General features: G+C 34.6%; 1 non-coding gene across 1 annotated transcript; it reads right to left on the bottom strand.

Annotated features, from left to right (window-relative positions):
- Positions 1-8,396: 8,396 nt before the first annotated feature.
- On the bottom strand, positions 8,397-8,503 carry LOC121216501 (small nucleolar RNA R71). Its single transcript, XR_005912681.1, has one exon. It is a non-coding gene; the product is annotated as a small nucleolar RNA R71 (small nucleolar RNA).
- Positions 8,504-14,391: the final 5,888 nt, after the last annotated feature.

Raw genomic sequence — 14,391 nt, 5'->3', positions numbered from 1 at the left:
AAAAGTAAGTGAACGAGTAAGAGATTAAGTAAAGAGGAAATTAGAGATCATGACACTTGAGTATATTTATTTGTGTTAAATGTTGTTATTTATTTTCTTGTAAACTTACTAAGCTTTATGCTTACTTCCTTTATTTTCCTTCTTTTATAGTATTACAAGAAAAGTCGGGGATCTTAAAGACGTCGGAGAGCGCTCACACTATCAACAACAACAACTCGGCATTTTATGATGATCAATGTTTGAGCTATGGCATGTATAGGGACTTAGTCATTTTGAATGTATGTCCTTATGATATTGCTAAAGGATGATGTGTAAATATGTGATAATTTTTAGCTATTAAAATGGCTAAGTAAGAATATGTTTGGTATTATGAATGCCTAGGTGATAGTTTATACCTAAAAATTATGAAAGAGTAAACATTTGCAATGAAACAGTTTTGGGACAGCAGTAGTGACGTGACTTTGAAAAATCACCAAGGATAGTATAAAGTGAATTAGAGAGTGAATGATATATAGAATTAAGGCTTATCAAGTCTATTTTCATAGAAAAATAACGGTAAAGGAATTTTATATTCTGAGATATTTGAATTTTTGTTAGAGAGGGTCAGAATGGTTTTTAGAGTCCCCTGTTCTAACTTTATAAAATCATTAAAAATTGTAAAAAAATAATTATGAGTTATAATTTATATGTATAGATTCCTTAGTGAGTCTATTTTCTGTAGAAACAAGTGAGAATGCCATATGAAAATCATACGATGAGAAAATTTATTTTTAGTGAATAAAGGTCAGAACCATCAGGCAGTGAAACATGGGAGATTTTAATGAATAAACTGTACTAATTGGCTAAACCAAAAATTCTAAAAATTTTATGGTAAGATAATATACGAGTCTAGTTTCAAGGAAAATTTATGGATCTAAATTTTGAGCTTCTTAACTCGAGTTATAATTAAATTACCGACTGCTGTGCAGGTGCACAACATTATGGTGAACAGTGAAATAAATTTTAAAAGCAAATTTTATGCCCCGAACTAATAAGTTAAGTAACGCCCCATGCTCAACTCCGGAAACGGTCTAGGGTAAGGGGTGTTACATTTGTTATTTATTAGATATTGATTTGAACATGAATGAATTCAACAGTTGAGACTGTAGATAATGCTTAGGTTTATGTTAAGCTTAAAGATACATTATATCATGTTTAATATTAATGATATACATTGAAATGGTAAATGACAAAAATTAGAATATGCTTATGTTCTTGAGAATGTGGTATGATTCAAAAGGTGTATTTTCTTATAAAATGGTTTATCATGTGATTGACCTCATATGAATTGTATACATAAATACACTAACTTGTATATTGATTATGGTGATTAGGCTTATGCCAATCTTAATATTATGATTGATGTTTATGCTTATGTCTGGTATTATACAAATGAAACGGGTAAGAAAGGGTAATGAAACGGTAAGTATATTATTGAAATATGATATGAATAAAAAGGGATTGATGAATTGAAAGATGTACTTATATATGAGAAATTACGTATGTTATGGATGAACTTACCTATGAAGTGAATAAATATACTAATTAGTGAATTGATGTTGTTATTTAAGTTTATGCTTAGCAAATGGAATGGAAAGTAAGTAAAGGAAGTAATTCATAGTTTTATAAAAATATTAATGATGGTGTAAATTGTTTTATAAAATCCTATTAAGTTAGGAATGAAAAATATATATGATGTTGATAAACTTACTCATTTATGAGTTGATGGTTATGTAGTTGATAAATCTTGAGCATTGGTATAGGTTTATATTTAATATACAAAGTTCATTGTTGAAATGGAATGTCATGTTTAAAGTTTATACGAGCATACTAAGCATTCATTGCTTACGTAGTTGTTTTTACCTTACTTTACAGATTATCAGAAGCTCGATTGGGTTTGAAGCTCGTCGGAGATCAATCACATTATCCAGCGATAATATCGGTAGATTTTGACGTTTTGGGCCATGGTTATAATGGCATGTATAGGTGGACTTATGTTTAAGGTTTAGTTAATGTTTATGACTTGTAATGTTGTTTTGAAGTGCGGAATTAATGGTATTTTCATACCTTGGTGGTTGGTATGTTTGTGGTACTTTGATGCTAAATGGTTGATGTTTATTTGGTCAAGTTGATGCAAGGTTTTATGACCAAAATTGGTATGTGATGAAAAGGTTTCATTGAGGTCATCTGAGGTAAGTTTTGGTATGGAAATACATTAGATATAAATGCCAAAGGAATGATCAATTATGCCTATGTTTTGGGTAAACTTGATGAATTGTGTTTGAGGTGCTTTAATGGCATATTGAAAGTGGTCTTATAATGCATATTTTGGTATGTTTTGGTGCTTTGTTCATAGATGCTTTTAGCTTGTAGGTTCAAGGTTGGTTTGGGTGAAAGGAATGGTTTGAAATTGGCCTATTTTTTGTCCACATGGCTTAAGACATGGACATGTGTCTCAGCCGTGTGTGACACACGACCACGCGACACGACTGTGTATCCCCTATAGGTTTTTAAAGGTTGCATTTCGAGAGTTACACGGACTGTGTGTCCCCTATAGCTTTTTAAAGGTTGCATTTCGAATGTTACACGGCCTGAGACATGGACGTGAGTCTCAACTGTGTGAACGACATGGCCTGGTCATAGGACCATGTGACCCCTGCAGTATAAATTTTTCAAACTTTTTTTAAACTTTCTAAATATTTTCGATTTAGTCCCAGACTGTTTCTATTGTATTTTTTAGGGCCTCGAGGGCTCGATTAAAGGATGTTATGAATGTATTGAATGAAATCAGAATATGTATTGCATTGATATGAGTTAGGGGTGTTACATCATCCTCCTCGCAGCTTACCACAACATTAGCAACCCTTGTATTAGTATTGCGCTTCTTGTGCATGTCCAGCATAGAAGCTCGCACGTCCTTATATTCGTCAATTTTGTGCGACAAACTAGTAGTCTCCTTTGAATTGTCCTCACTTTCTCGAGCTGTGCTTGCACACCAACAATTTTAAGATCAGTAGTAGCAGTATGCAAGTTAAGGTTCGCACCACTTTCCACATATAACAAAGGTAGTGAGAACCAATAACAATGCCTCATTTTACAATAACCATAGAAATAATTTCTTGGTTCTTCTTTGTATCCTAACAGAACCAGTCCCAAGTCATCTTTAGCCCTATGTGGCCATGTGAAGCTCTCAGACTACACCCCAATAGTATCAGCTACTTATTTATCATCACTTGGTCTCCATCCGTTGGGGCTAAAATTTGCCAAAAAAATCAAATTATATTCCTTGCTGTTAAGACATCCTCCAAATCTAGAACACAACCCTTATGAAGCCTCTTAAATTGCGTCTAACCCTCTCTAGTCATAATGTCCCACTGAATTAAACATGCGTCCTTACTTGGCGAGGACCACTCTATGGGAAAATCGTAACCATTGACAAGCTTGCACTTCACCCTAATGTACTTCCCCCAATTCAAGCAAAGGTTAGAGCACTTGTTGGAAATGATAGATTTCACATCTTTGTGAGCGGTGAAGTAGTAGAGACCTGATGAACTCCCTCAGTTTTGGGCCTTCAGTCGGTACATGTTTTGGAAAACAATGAACAATGGTACTTCATCACGGTGATAGCAGTTGACGAAATAGGCCGTCGCAATCCAACAGAAAAACCTAGACAACTGGCTTAGTGTGATCCCATAATTTTCAAGTAGGTGACAAAAGAAACGGGGAAGAGGCAAATGAAACTCAGCCTCTGTTACGTAGAGGGGAAGAAGAAAATTGTTGTCGCTGGTGTTGCTCAGGCGATGCGATTCCTTAAGAACTGAAAATTGATATGCAAAATTGGGAATTTTAATCCTTCGCACTTCTAGGGTTCAAAACATTTCCACCATCTTCGTAGTACAAGTGTAGAAATTAGCCTCGACAGGAACCTCGCCGCATGCTGTTGCGGTGGATAGCTTGGAATTATCTGGCGACTACTACCTCCCCTAGTTCTAGGCAAGATCATAACAGAAGAAGAAAGAATACCCAAAGTAGAAAAATTTGCAAAATTTTACCTTAAAGAAAACATTCCTCGTCGAATGTAGCAGTTGAAAGTGTTTGAAGCAATAATTTTTAGGGCTTTATAAACCGCTTTTTAAAGAATTTTTGCCCTCATACGTTAGCGGTTCGAATAAACAAGGTCAAAGGAACGGTAAGATCTGAATGGGTATAATCCCTCCATACATGTGGCAAGGTAAACGTTAGGCACTAGGGACCAATGTGTGTTTGGTAAGCCATTAAAATTTAAAACATCGGTTCTAAGAAGTGTCACTTTACAACCCTTCTTAAAACCACCAGGGGGTGATTATATTGTTATAGAATATCCGATTACCAACCCAAAACCCAGATATAACCTGGGTTATTGACCCGCGACCTGAGTTTAGGCCCCACCAAGTAGCTACGTTGAGGGGCTTGCGGGGATAGCTCGCATGTTATCTCGTGAACCCAGTTTTCATGTCCTTGGTGTTCGTAAGTACAGGGTACAAAGCCAAACAAGTGAACTAGCAAACACCCGAACCAGTGAACATGTGTTAAGTCTAGAATAGTATATGTGTCGACATGCATATAGCCTACCTAGAACGTTAATTCAATGAACAGTAATCATACCATATAAAGACCCAATTCTCCCCACCAAGAAGACACACAACAACTACACTCAACATAGATAATTGACACATGTTCATAATTTTTTGAAAAGAATTCCCAAATATCTAAAAGAATATATCTAAACATTATTATTAATAACAAAACCTTCTCGGAACAAATTCTGTTTCGTCTGGCACACCATTTTTTAAACCAATGTAATATAGTTTCTTTAAACAAATATATCTAATCTAGTATAACTACAATACATCAAACATCGTGTACGACTATGCTCCATCATAATAAACAAGACTTTTTAAATCAATAAATAATAAAGTTTTTATTTGTTTTAAATTTAAAGGCTTAACCCATAGTAAATTGATCTAATATATTGATTAATTTAATTAATAAATATATTTTATTCTTAATATATTTAGTAAATAATTACCATAAAAATAAATAATTAAAAAAGCTTTAACTATTTTAAGTTTAAATTGTTATATGATTATAATCTACTTTATATTTGAGCTAGATCTTTGCACTAAACACATACATTTACATCAGATTCGAAACATCTATTTCTAATTTTTTTTACCCAAAATCATTAATATGTACCATTTTTTTTGCAATCGTTAAAATTGTCTAACAATATAAACTTTCTAACTGTTGATCCGTGGGGATAAAAATAAATTTATGAGAAATTAATGATGGTTTCAAGGCGTGTATTAATGTCACTTTCTTTAAGGTTGTATTCGTCCCCATCTATATTTTGGCGTGCAAAATAGTTACTAGCAAATGAACCTCGAGGATACAATGAAACCCATTGACTGTCAACATTTTGCACTGATGGAAACAGTCTACTGAACATTGAGCGCAGCATAGCAAGAGTATCAATTTCCATAAAGAACTTCTGCAGTTATGCTTTATAGAACAATCTAGAAATATTAGAAGATGGAGGAGAATAAAAAGAAACTTTTTTTTGTCAACTTTTGATGTGTTTTTGGTATATCAAATGAATGAAATTTGAATCCTATTTATAAGAGTTCTTGTATCTCTTCATAGAGATATAATTTTCCAACTGGATAGTCACATCTTTTAGTAATAGACATAATTATTCAATAGATATCTACTTGAATAATTATGACTCTTTGTTAATAACTGTAAACGGAAAAATATTTAGGATTTTTCCTATGTAATTTATTACCTTTTTACTTAAATCTATTGTTAAAACTAAGTAATTGTTTAATAAATTAATGAAATATATGAAAATATGAAATTAGGACATAGAAATTATTAAAATGTGATTTTATACTTTATCATATAGTTTTCATACAACAAATGACTTATTTTATATTAATTTGAATATATTATATTTTTTAAGGCATAAAGTGGGCCATACATGATTAAATTAAATAATAAAATATAAAATTATATTTAATAATTCATTTTAAATATTTCATTAATAATTTGGGTTTTAATTAATTAATTAAATTGGATAAATTTTATTCTTTGGTCCTCTAACTTGTTGATTTATTCTGGACAGGTCTGATAGCTTTGTTGTATTACAAAACTGTCCAAATTGGACACCAATTCAACCCAAAATTCGGCTACACATGGCTGTCTATAAACCACTCTTTGGTTTAATTGCACAAGGTCCTTGAAGAATTGAAGAAATTAGAGATTTACCTGAAGATTTGCACTTGATCGAGTCTCAATCCTGAGTTGTTGTGGCACTCAAATTGACCAAAAATCAAGGAAAAATCAGCTCAACTTGCTTAATTTTTGGTCAGCCACCCATGGAAAAAAGATGAAAACTCCTATTTTTAGCAAACTATCCCCCTCTCCTCACCAATAAATAAGAACCCTCAAGCATCCCTTAATCATCCCTCATTCATCATTCTCTCTTTTCTCCAAATTCTCTTAACATTTTCCATTCCCACACCTAGCATCATCTCTTCATAGAGAATTTAGAAATTAAGCCTCGTAAAGAACCCTTGGTCAGCCACCTTGGAGAGCCATCAGCAAAGGAGCAAAGCAAAGGAACAAAGGAGCCTCGTTAGTTAGAGTCTTGGGTGACAGCCACTCTGAATTAGGTTTAAGCATCATATCTGTTTGCTATGTGTTCTTTGTTCTTGTTTACAACAATGTTAGCTTAATTTTATTTAAGCTAGGATAACTGCTTTGATTAAATAATATTTATTTGATTCATGCTTATAATGTTTGTGCCTCAATCGATCACGTTTTCAATTAAAATCAAGTCTGTATTTCGTTTATATGTGATTGAAATACACCTGAATTAGGTGAGCGATTCTGACCAGACGACGGCTAATGGACACATAATTGAAATGTGCATGCTCAATTTAGATCTTGACCCGATTAAATCGTATTTTGCATAACAACTCTGACCAACCTCTGTTATCTGCATAGTTTTTAGATTTGTGTGATTAAATTGTTTCAAACCTGACACGTCCCTGTTACCTCACACGAATGCTAAGAAACCCTTAGTAAATAAGGATCGGTAAAATGCGTATTTACTAATTAAAGGATTCCGAAAGAACCTAATGTGGTTTCCAAACTCATGAAAGATCGAGTTGCCATGGAATGTTTTTCCGAATATTATTAAGCATGTTGATAATAAATTGAGTTTAATTAAAGTAATTGTCCTAGTTTATTTATGTTATAATTGTTGCAAATTGTGTTTAACTTTACAAAAATCTATTTCATTCATATAGTTTGCATACTTAGGATAATTTGCATTAGGGATAATTGCCTTTAGTTTAATATATTTTAATCACCACTTCTTAACTATATTGTGTTTTTATTTACCAAATTGTTAATATAATTTTACAAATTAAGTGACTTAGCACAAATACAATCCCTGTGGAGATGATAACTCGATACTTACTTATTACTTAATAACGACTGTGTACACTTGCACAAACCTACGCATTACAAGTTTTTGGCGCCATTGCCGGGGATTGTCAACTGTTGCCACAATCAAATTTTTTCGTGAAATTATTTATTTTTAATTTGATTTATTTCTAACATTAATAACTTATTCTTTTTAATTTTTTGTGATTTTTTTTCAGGTATTTGTGAGCATAGATCGAATTATCGATTTACTCCCTGTAGACCTTGAAGTTGAGCGAACTTTCAGACAAAGAAGACGTCAACGAATAGCTCAAAGACAAGTCGAGATGGACCTTGGAAATCAAAATGAAGACCAAGGTAATGAAGTTGATCATGTACGAAATCCCATCCGCATTGCCGACGATAGGGATCGATGCATCAAACAATATGCTATGCCACTTTTGAGTGAGTTGAAATCAATGATGTTTCAAATGCTACAAATGGTAGGCCAATTTAGTGGTATGCCCATTGAAGATCCACATCTCCACCTTCGATTGTTTATGGAGGTGAGTAATAGAAGGCCAGATATTGAGGCAACCCAGTTTGAATTGAAATCAATGATGTTTCAAATGCTACAAATGGTAGGCCAATTTAGTGGTATGCCCATTGAAGATCCACATCTCCACCTTCGATTGTTTATGGAGGTGAGTAATTCATTCAAGATAGCTGGTGTGACTGAAGACGCACTGAGGTTGAAGTTGTTTCCGTACTTGTTGCGAGATCGAGCACGAGCATGACTCAATTCATTGCCACCAAGTTCCATATCTACATGGCAAGAATTAGCAGAGAGATTTTTGGTTAAGTATTTCCCACCTAGAAAAAATGCTAAGTTAAGGAATGAGATCACAACTTTCCAACAATTGGATGACGAGTCTTTGTATGAGGCTTGGGAGCGATTCAAGTAGTTACTTCGTAAGTGTCCTCATTATGGGATTCCTTATTGTATCCAGTTGGAGACATTCTATAATGGTCTCAATGCATATACAAGATTGATGGTAGATGCTTTCACGAATGGTGCAATTTTGTCTAAGTCTTATAATGAGGCTTATGAGATCATCGAGAGGATCGAGAGGATCGCGAGTAATAACTATCAATGGCAAAAAAATTTAATAGCTTCAGAAAGACGTGTAGCCGGATTTCATGAAGTTGACGTCCTCACTTCGTTATCAGCCCAAGTATCGTCTATTTCCTCTATGATAAAATAGGTAACCCGCTAATAGTACTAATAATTTTGCAGCTCAGCCACCAAGTCTGTTCGAAGTAGTTTCTTGTGTGTACTGCGGGGAAGGTCATTCTTGTGAGAATTTTCCATCAAATCCCGAGTCAGTGTACTATGTGGGGAACCAATATCAAAATAGGAGTGGAGAAAGACCCCATTCTAACTTTTACAATCCTTCATGGCGTAATCATTCTAACTTTTCTTGGAGCAACCAAGGAAATGGACCGAACAACAACGTATTACAGCAAAGACCAACCAATCTCAAGGGTTTAATCAGCAAGCTAAAGCATACATGGCAAAGAATGATGTTTTAATCCAAAGCCAAGTAACAACACTAAAAAATTTGGAAAACCAAATGGGTCAGTTAGCTACGGAGCTACGTAATAGACCGTAAGGAACCTTGCCGAGTGATACTGAGAATCCAAGAAATTTGGGTAAAGAACATATCAAGACAGTGGCATTGCGAAGTGGTAAAATTCTAGAACCCCGATTGATTGATATCGAAGATAAGCTCGTTGAGAATAATCAACCAGTTGTTAAAGTTCCTACACCAAAGGAATCAGAATATGCAAAGTCTGACAAGGTAAACCCTCACTTAGTGAATTCAAATATTTTAACATCTTTGGATGCAGATTTACCTACTCAGAAAAGTTGTCTGGTTCAACCGAAAGTTTCATCACCTCCATATCCACAAAGATTGCAGCAAAACAAGCAGAAATATGAGGTGCAATTCAAGAAGTTTTTGGATGTTCTGAAGCAGTTACACATCAATATTTCGTTGGTGGAGGCTTTAGAACAAATGTCGAATTATGTGAAGTTTATGAAGGATATACTGTCCAAGAAGAAATGACTGAGTGAGTATTAGATTGTTGCCTTGACAAATGAGTGTAGTGCGTTCCTCTAGAACAAATTGCCACCGAAATTGAAAGACCCACGAAGCTTTACTATACCCTGTAACATTGGTGAATCTTACTATAGTAAAGCTTTGTGTGACTTAGGAGTAAGTATCAACTTGATGCCTAAGTCTATTTTCAAGATGTTAGGGATAGTGAAGTAAGACCTACAACTGTGGTGCTTTAGCTAGCAGATCGATCTTTAGCATATCCCGAAGGAAAGATCGATGGTGTTTTGGTAAAATTTGATAAATTTATTTTTCCTACTGATTTCATTGTCTTAGATTTTGAAGCAGACAAGGAAGTGCCGATCATCATTTGGAGACCTTTCTTAGCAACGGGAGGAACGTTAATTGATGTGCAGAAAGGAGAACTCACCATGCGAGTTCAAAATGATCAGGTAACCTTTAACATTCTTAAAGCGATGAAATTTCCCGATCCGGCAGAGGAGTGTTCAGTTATGGAAGAGATGGAAACCTTGGTTTCTATGGAAAGCAATTTTGAAGTAGATCCATTGAAGAAAGCCTTAGATCTTGACCCTTTAGAGGCTGAAGAAGGTGAAGAAAACATGGCTTTGATGGAAGCCAATCCTGGAAATTTTATTCAATCCACACGGTTTGAACTGTTGGAGTTGGAAGTTAAAGAATTTGTGCAACCCAAGTTGTCAATTTAAGAACCACCTAAACTCGAACTAAAGGTACTTCCTTCCCATTTGAAATACGTTTATTTAGGTGATTGTTCTACTTTGCTTGTGATTATTTCAGCAAAACTGACGAAAGATCAAGAGGAGCAACTAATTGATGTTCTAAAGAAATTTAAGAAAGTAATTAGTTGGACCATAGCTGATATTCGAGGTATAAACCCTTCTTTTTACATGCATAAAATCATTTTAAAAGAAGGTGAAAAAGCTCGAATTGATGGGCAAAAGAGGCTCAATCCTATTATGAAAGAAGTTGTGAGAAAGGAAGTGATTAAATGGCTAGATGCAGGAATCATCTATCCTATTTCAGATAGTTCGTGGGTAAGTCTGTTGTAGTGTGTGCTGAAGATAGGTGGAATCACGATTGTTAAAATGAGCGTAATGAATTAATTCCAACCAGAATTGTTACCGATTGGAGAATCTGTATTGATTTTAGAAAGTTGAACAAAGCCACTTGGAAGGACCATTTTTCGTTGCCTTTTATAGATCAGGTGTTAGATCGACTGATAGGTAATGAATTCTATTATTTTTTAGATGGCTATCGGGATATAACCAAATAGTTATAGCCAAGGAGGACCAATATAAAACTACCTTTACTTGTCCATACGGTATGTTTGCCTTTAGGCGAATGCCTTTTGGTTTATGCAATGCACCTGCAACTTTTCAACGATGCATGATGGCAATATTTATTGATATGGTTGACAATTTTGTTGAGGTTTTCATGGATGATTTTTCTATTTTTGGTAACACTTATAATATCTGTTTGAGTAATTTGGCTAAGGTACTGAAGAGATGCGAAGAGACGAATCTTGTCCTTAATTGGGAAAAATGTCATTTTATAGTCAAGGAAGGGATTGTCTTAGGTCATAAGATCTCAAAGAAAGGAATTAAAGTCAATAAAGCAAAGGTGGACGTAATTGAAAGATTACCAGCCCCAATGAATGTGAAATGAGTCAGAAGTTTCTTAGGCCATTTCGATTTTTATTGAAGATTTATCAAAGATACAATGTTTGATTTCAACAAAGCATTTTTGGAAGCTTTTGAAGAGCTAAAGAAGCGTTTAATCTCAGCCCCAATAATCGTTACACTTGATTAGAACTCACCTTTTGAGTTGATGTGCGATGCAAGTGATTATGTCGTTGGAGCTGTGATAGGTCAAAGAAGAAATAAAGTGTTTCACCCTATTTACTATACAAGTAGAACTTTTACGGGAGCCCAACGTATTATACGGTAACTAAAAAGGAACTCTTCGCTATAGTTTTTGCTTTTGAAAAATTCCGCTCATATCTTATAGGTACCAAAGTTACAGTAATTACTGACCATGTGGCCATTAAATACTTGCTCACGAAGAAATATGCAAAACCAAGGCTAATTCGTTGGATACTTTTACTCCAAGAATTTGACCTTAAGATCCAAGATAGAAATGGTGTCAAAAATCAAATAGTTGATCATCTGTCAAGGTTGGAGCAAGATGTGGTAACCCAGTCATGTGTGCCTATAAACAAGAATTTCCCAGATGAACACTTATTTGAGGTAAATCGAATTCATGAAATACTCTAGTTTGCTGATTTTGCTAATTATCTTGTATGTGGAATAATTCCTCGAGAAATGACATACCAACAAAGGAAAAAATTCCTTCATGATAGTCGGTATTATCTTTGGGAGGATCCGTTTTTGTTTAAACAATGTGCAGATAATATAATCCGAAAGCGTGTAACTGAAAGCAAGATTGATGAGATCTTGTATATTGCCATTCATCTCCAAGTGGGGGACATTTTGGTGGTTCACGTATTGCAACAAAGATTTTGGAAGTAGGTTTCTTTTGGCCTACACTATTTAAAGATACTTATGCTTATGTGAAGAACTGTGATAAATGCCAAAGGACTGGAAATATATCAAGGAGGAATGAGATGACCTTGACAAACATTTTGGAGATTGAATTGTTTGACGTATGGGGCATTGACTTCTTAGGCCTGTTTCCTTCTTCGTACGGGAACAAATACATCTTAGTTGCTGTGGACTATGTATCCAAGTGGGTTGAAGCTGATGCATACCCTACAAATGATGCTAAGGTAGTCTTGCGATTTCTACATAAGCATGTGTTTACATGATTTGGGACACCAAGAGCTATTAGTAGTGATGAAGGTTCTCACTTTATGAGCAAATGGCTTAAATGGTTGTTTGAAAAAAATGATGTGAAGCACAAGATTGCTATTGCCTATCACCCCCAATCTAATGGGCAAGTTGAAAGAGTGAATCGCGAAATCAAAGGTATCCTTGAAAAAGTAGTACGCCCTAGCAAAAAAGATTGGTCTTGAAGACTCGATGATGCATTATGGGCCTATCGAACAACATTTAAGACTCCGTTAGAAATGAATCATTGTCGGTTAGTCTTTGGAAAGGCATGCCATTTGCCATTAGATTTGGAGAATAAAGCTCACTGGGCTTTAAAGCAGTTGAACTTTGATATTAAACAAGCCGGTGAGAGAAGGATGTTACAACTTGATGAGTTGGAAGAGCTGAGGTTGTTTTCCTATGATAATTCCAAAATGTGTAAAGAGAGATCAAAGAGATGGCATGATAGTCATATACAACCTCGTGAGTTCAAAGAAGGTTAGAAGGTTTTTTTGTTTAATTCAAGGTTGAAGTTATTTCCTGGGAAGCTTAAATCCCAATGGAAAGGACCTTATACCATCTATTGAGTTTATCCTTATCGAGCTATTGAATTATACAACAATTATGGAGGTAAGTTTAAAGTTAGTGGTCAACATCTCAAACACTACTGGGATGGTGAAATTGAGCGAATTGAATCCTCGCTCAAATTAGCAGACCCTTAGTTTGTCATGAACTCATTTTGTAAATAAATAATTAGAACTTATTTTCTTAACTTATTACATTTAATTAATTTTGTCTAAGGAGATTGAAACTTAAGTGGGACTGCTGTGACCCCTTCAACCTTTCTTGGGAATTAATTTAATGTAATTTGTTAAGAAGAAATTTTCTAATTAAGACTTAAAATTTTTAAGTTTCATTTGTTCAGTTTAAATTTTAAATTTTTATGTTAATAAAGGGGGTCAAATTTGGCCCAAGTACTAATCAGTTTTTTTTAGTAAGATACAGTCTGAGTTTGAGTCCCAAGACAGCAAAAAGGAGGGAAAAATCCATGTCTTTTCGTCACACCCATTGCTTGCCGCCAAGTAACCCCAATGTAGCTAAATTTTTGCTACATATTGCCCTAATTTTTCCCTATATAAACCCCTCTCCATTCTACTAATTTTCATATCCCTCAAAGCAATTTGCTTACACCCTAAAAATCCCTAAATATCCCTTTTGTGCCGTCAACTTCAAATCTCGAAAGAAACCCTAGTTCTCTTCTCTTTTTGTCAAAATTCCCTTTTGTCGTCGCAAGATTTTTTCCTTAGAGTTCTTCCAACTTTGCCGATTTCTCTTTTCTCTTTTGTGCAGAAACTCTGCCAAATTTTTGAGAAAAGATATCATGTCTCACAAAAGAACCAGGTCTTCAAAGACTGCTCTTGAAAACCCAATTTTGATAGATGAAGAAGTGAAAGAGAGATTTGATTCAATCTTTAAGCATCAACCTATGATGCTGGAAAAATGTTTTGACTTGAAGAGTAATGATTTGATGGTTGTTCCTATACCGATTAGAAAGAAAATCAACGCTCTCAAGTGGGAACAATTTTGTGATAATCATTCACTTCCCGATGATGAACTAGTTCGAGAATTCTATGCTTGTTTGACTATGCAAAATGCTACTGAAGTCATTGTTCGAAAGAAAAAGGTACCTCTTACTTCTAGTTCCATCAATGATTTGTTTAATTTACCTGATGTTGAAGAATATGAGTACTACCCTATGATGAACAATATCAATTGGGATTTTTTTCAACAAGTGCTTGATGTTGTGACAAATTCGAGATCCCAATGGATTATAAGAAAGTATAAGAGTCATTCTTGTCGAAGAGAATACATAAAACGAGTAGCAAAGGTATGGT

This window comes from Gossypium hirsutum, chromosome D04 (assembly GCF_007990345.1).
Source record: "Gossypium hirsutum isolate 1008001.06 chromosome D04, Gossypium_hirsutum_v2.1, whole genome shotgun sequence".
Classification (NCBI taxonomy): Eukaryota; Viridiplantae; Streptophyta; class Magnoliopsida; order Malvales; family Malvaceae; genus Gossypium; species Gossypium hirsutum.
This window is presented reverse-complemented; position numbering and strand designations above follow the sequence as displayed.